Source organism: Rhincodon typus, chromosome 45 (assembly GCF_021869965.1).
Source record: "Rhincodon typus isolate 14 chromosome 45, sRhiTyp1.1, whole genome shotgun sequence".
NCBI lineage: Eukaryota > Metazoa > Chordata > Chondrichthyes > Orectolobiformes > Rhincodontidae > Rhincodon > Rhincodon typus.
Window position 1 is genome coordinate 9634297 of NC_063376.1, and position 5674 is coordinate 9639970.

Sequence of the window (5674 nt, forward strand, 5' to 3'; positions counted from 1 at the left end):
ACTGTATCTGTGCTGATGTTAGTCCCTCTCCCTCACACTGTCACTCACTGGCACCGTGCAGGCCTTGCTGAAGTTGCTGCCGTGATTGTTGGAGCTGCTTTAGTTTTGGAGCTGTCATTGGAGGTGGAGTGAGAGAGCTCAGTTCACTGGATCATGGAAAGAAAAGGCTTGCATTTTGTTTGAGCCTTTCACAAGCTCAGAAGTCCCAATCTCACTTCATCCAATGATGTGTATTTGAAGGGCAGTCACCGTTGTATTGTCTGTGGATTTGTGCAACATTGGCACTGACCAGATTGTCTGCTGCAGTGGTTGCAGGGTAAATATCAGTCCAGGAACAACACATTGCTGCCCCCACCCTGCTGATCTCAAACTGTGGGTGTGAAATCTTTAGCTCACACCCAAAGGGGTGGACAGTGACTGTTTTAATACACCTACCTTCAGTTCTCAAAATGTGGCACCGAGTCAGTGCTGCGTTCTCACAGTACAGATGGACGGTCACTGCTGAGGGAGTGCCACACTGTCGGAGGGTCACTGCTGAGGGAGTGCCACACTGTCGGAGGGTCACTGCTGAGGGAGTGCCACACTGTTGGAGGATCGGTGCTGAGGGAGTGCCACACTGTCGGAGGGTCAGTGCTGGGGGAGTCCCACACTGTTTGTTGGCAAGTGCATTTGGGTTTGTCAGTGTCCTGATTGAAACCTTCCAGGATTTTGAATCAGCAACACTGAGGGACAGCAATATATTTCCTAGTCAGGATGGCGAGTTGCTAGGAGGGGAACCTGCAGCAGGGTGATGCTCCCATCCTGCTAGATGGAGGTGGTTGCTGCTCTGGAAGAGACCGTTGAGCTAGCCTCGAAGATTAAATTGCAGGGGAATCCATGGTGAGGTGGCAAATTGGCCTGGCCATGGAAGACAGAGGGTAGTTGTGGAGGGGTGTTTTTCTATCTGTGACCAGTGGTGTTCTGCAACGATCAGTGCTGGGACCTCTGCTGCTTATATAAATGATTTGGATGAAGATGTAGGTGGTCTGATTAATGAGTTTGCAGACGACATGAAAATTGGTGGAGTTGTGGATTGTGAGGAAGGATGTTAAAGGATGCACCAGGATCAGCTGGAGAGTTGGGTAGAGAAATGGCAGATGGAGTTTAATCCAGTCAAGTGTCAGGTTATGCATTTTGGGAAGTCAAATCCAAGAGGAAAGCACACTGTAAATGGCTTGACCCTGAGGAGCATTGATGGACAGAGGGATCACGAGGTCCAAGCCCATAGCGCCCTGAAAGTGGCAACACAAGTGGATAAGGTGGTAAAGAAGGTGTATGGCATGTTTGCCTTCATCGGTCGGGGCAGTGAGTATAAAATTTGGTAAATAATTGTGTAAGATTTAATTGGGCCACATTTGGAATGTGTGTGCGGTTCTGGTTGCCACACTATAGTCAGGAGTGCAGAAGAGGTGAACCAGGATGTTGCCCGAGACTGGACAAACTTGGGTTGTTTGTGCTGGAATGTCGAAGGCTGAGGGGCGACCTGATAAGAAATATGTAAAATTATGAGACATAGATAGGGTGTTCATGTCTCTTTCCCAGGGTGGTAATGTCAAATACCAAGGGGGCATGGGCTTAAGGTGCGAGGGGAAAGTTTAAAGGAGATGTGTGAGGCAGGCCTTTTACACAGAGGGTGGTAGGTACTTGGAACGTGCTGCCAGGAGAGGTGGGAGAAACAGAAATGGAGGCATTTCTGACAGACACATGAACAGGTAGAGAATAGCGGGATATGAATCATGAAGCCTTAGAGTAAAGGGAAGACCTATTAGAGCGGAGATAAACTTCTTCAGCCAGAGCGTGGAATTCACTGCCACAGAAAGCTGTGGAGGCCATGTCATTGAGTACATTTAAGACTGAGATAGATAGGTTTTGATTATCCAGGGGATCAAGAGTTATAGGGAGAAAGCGGGAGAATGGGGTTGAGGAACTTATCAGCCATGATTGAATGGCAGAGCAGACTCGATGGGCCGAATGGCCTAATTTCTGCTCCTGTGTCTTATGGTCTTAAGAGAGACCTTGTCAAATGCTTCAGTAAACTCCATGTAGATAACAGCCACTGCCTTCGCCTCATCGATCACCTTCGTCACTTCCTCAAAAAACTCAATCCAGTTTGTGAGACAAGACCTCCCCTGCATGAAGCCTAATGCCCTAATAAGTGCACTCTTCTCCAACGGCAAGTAAATCCTGTCCCTAAAAATCTTCTCCAATAATTTCCCTACCATTGATGTAAGGCTCACTGACCTATAATCTCCTGACTTTCCCAGTTACTGCTCTTAAACAAAGGAACAACACTGGCTATTCTCCAGTTCCCTGGGACCTCACCTGGTTGTGGGTGATCTGTGATCAGTTCAGTTTCAGGCCAGTGATAATCTCCCTGAGGATGCTGGTGGTGGGGGATTCGGTGATGGTGACGGTGGAGAGAGAGAGAGAGAGCTGTGTTTGGAACGGGCATGCAGTCACCCACAGATGGTGGGTTCTGGGGCTCACATGAGGAAACCCAGCCATGAACAAATCAGGGGAGACAATGCGGCAGTGCCAGTATCTGACTGGCTGAGGGCCTGGGAGGGTGAGTGAGGGCACTGTGTGGGCAAACGGGAGGCAAGCTGTCCTCGCCTCCAGCGCTGACCTATTGCCTGACGTGCCATCGCCCTGTTCTCCCCACCTCGGTTCTCCTCCCACCCCCACCTCCATTTTTCCCCTTCCCTGTTTCAGTTCGCCTTCCTCTTCTGCTGTCTTTTTCCATTCTCCTTGTACAGTTAATCCCATGAATGAATTGGAAAAAAAAATCCCAAACACTGCCGCAGTAGCTTGTTGGCAGTGCCCATGCCTTCTGCTGGCCCCTGTACTTGGTGTCGAGTTTCTTGAGCATTGTTGGGGCTGCGCTCATCCAGGCAAGTGGGGAGTGTTCCGTCACACTCCTGCCTTGTGCCTAGCTCCTGAGCGTTGATGGAACTGCACTTGGACTTGTTAGATGCAGTTGGCAGTGTGATGGAGATGCTGAGGCAGAAACAGCAACAGGTGGCTGCTTGTAAATTGGCGCCAGTGGGTGACTGGAATCGAGTCCTCTTTCCGGCAGAGCCTGTGACATTTCATTTCCTGTAATGCCCCAGCCCCAATGACTTCTGTTTTTCTGTGTAAGAGATGTCATCTCTTGGTTTCAGAATCTGATTCACATGCTTGCTTCTGGAAATCTGCTCCGGGTTTGTGAAAAACGTTTGTCTTTGATTTGCTGGCAGCAGCTTCCCAAAAAAGGTCAAACTTTCAAAACGCGTTAGCTTGGCCTCCAGGAGACGTTGGTCAGAGTTAAATGGGATAGGGTGCTTGCTGCAGCGCAGAGGATTGTGGGTACAATAGCTGCCATTACATAGTACCCGATGTTGGATCTGCATTTCGTGTTAAGTATTTCATCAGCTGTCTAGCACTTGACAAAGCCTTTTGGTGTGATAGGTGCCAGGTAAAGGTAACTTTTTACTGACTGATAGTAATAAGAAGTGATTTGATTCAAAACTCATGATTACTAAACCCTCTACGATACTGTATTCTGGGCTCCACACTTGAAGAAGGAGAGCCGGAGGGCAGGAGAGAATGACCAGAATAGGACCAGGGATGAGGGACTCACAGAGACTGGCGAAGCCCAGCTGGTGGTCTCTGGGAGCTGAGCAGGTTTAGTGGACATTGAATGGAGGCATTCAGTATCACCAGGGCGTTTGATGGAGTGAATGAGGACAAACTGTTTCCAGTGGAAGGAGGGCCAGTGACGAGAATTGGCGGGTGGGGGAGTGGTATGAAGATGAGGCTCGAAAGGCCACATGTTGTCCTCCTAAATCCTTTGAGGGGGAATTTTTTTTTGACGCAGCAAGCTGTTGTGGTCTGGAAAGCTTCCTACTCGAAAGGAAGCGGATTTAACAGGAAGGGGAGACATGGCGAGTATTTGTAAAGGAGAATTTTCTGCAGGGGTCTTGGGGGAGGTGGGTAGAGAGCAGAGGGAGAGTGGGGCTGGGGAAGTAGCTGAGAAAGGGCAGTGAGCTGGCCTGGTTTGCTGTTTATGTGGCTGGGAGTTGCTGACACTGTTGGTGCCTGGAATAGAACAGCTCAGTGTTCACTGAATGAGTCAGCCACATGAGGTACGCAGTGCTTTCCCTGAACCAGTATCACCAGGATGAATTTAGAGTTTGTGGGCGGGGAGCAGGGGTAATGGTTGTCACACGACAGCAGTGCTGACAGAGTCACGTCCCACCCCCGCCTCACTCGCACTGATCACTTCCTGTTTCAGTGGGAACACTGCTGCATACTGATTGGCTCCCTCCCCACCTCCCCAGCTGCCTGTGTCACAGGCTTGTTGCTACGGGTTACCGGTGAAATTCCTATTCGTCACATTTACCCAAAACTTTCTCCGATTCTTCAAATTCCTGCTGACGTAGGGGGAGGAGGAGGTGGGAGGTGGGAGGTGAAGAGTGGAGGGTGGGCATGGAACGTCGGGGCAGGAGAGACGTGACTCCCTGAAGCTGGGGGCAGGAAGCTGAGGGTGAGGGGTCTGGAGTGGGCTACTCCTGAAAGTGTCTCTGACGGATGGGCTGCAGACCCGGGACCCCACCCCTTGGAGCAGTGCTTGGAGGGAGCCCCCTCCCCTTGGACAAGTGCCTGGAGGGACCCCTGCAGCCCCCCCACAACCTGCTGTGAGTGTGTGTAGGCTACACTTAGTCTCCTCTTCGGTAGCTCTCGTGGTGAGCTGGGGATCAACAGTGAGGTTACAAGGTAGGGAGCATCTCTGAGACATGGGAGCTAGGCTGGAGCACAGTCCGAGAGCAGGACAGACCCCTTGGTCTCTGGGCTGTTCCCCCACGTGTCGGCAATGTCACTCCATTAGCAACAGGAGGATCAGGAGCCCTGGAGAATGAGGAAAAGGGGTGGTGTTGGGATGTGTAGGCTGGTTTTTGTCAAGGCACTCCCCTCTTCTCGCGCCCCCCACCCTCAAGATCAGGTAGGTCGGGGCAATTAGGGAGCACGTAGACCCCTGGTAAGAACTCACCATCTGTGACGCCTTTCTGTGTCGAACAGCCAGTTTCCTGAAGCTGACCCTCAAGTCATGATAAAGGCAGAGGCCGGTGCAGGACTGGGGAGGGTCAGGGTAGGGTGGTGCAGAACAGGCGTAGCAAGGTGGGATAGCAAGCAATGCCAGAGCTGGGGCACATCCTGCTCGAGTGGTTCAGCCCCAGAACAGGGCTTCCTGGGATTCAGGGGAGGAGCAGGAGTGAAACAGTGTGCCTTGGGGATGAGTGGGGAGGGGGGTGGGGCATTGGTGAGGGCAGGGGGCAGGGGGCAGGGGGCAGGGGGCAGGGGGTAGGGGGGAGGGGATGTGTCCTGTGGTCAGAACCGAGATTGCAGCAGCTCACAGGGAAAGACAGAGAAACCGCGACCCCTCCTCATTTGGCACCGCAAACCCCTCCCCTCAGCACTATGCTTCCCCCCGCCCCCCCCCCCCCCAACCCCCCCCCGCCATTGGGACCTCCCCCCCCCTTCAGCTCCGTGACCCCTCCCCCCTCGACACCGTGCTTCAGCTCCGTGACCCCTCCCCACCTCAGCACCGCGTTCCACACACACCCCCCGGCATCAGCACCACGGCCCCTCACCCCCT

General features: G+C 52.4%; 1 protein-coding gene across 1 annotated transcript in view; it reads left to right on the forward strand.

Moving 5' to 3' along the window:
- The window catches only part of LOC109924747 (lysine-specific demethylase 6B), a 94264-nt gene that overhangs the window by 51535 nt on the left and 37055 nt on the right, over nt 1-5674 (forward strand). The gene's annotated exons all lie outside the window — the stretch shown is intronic.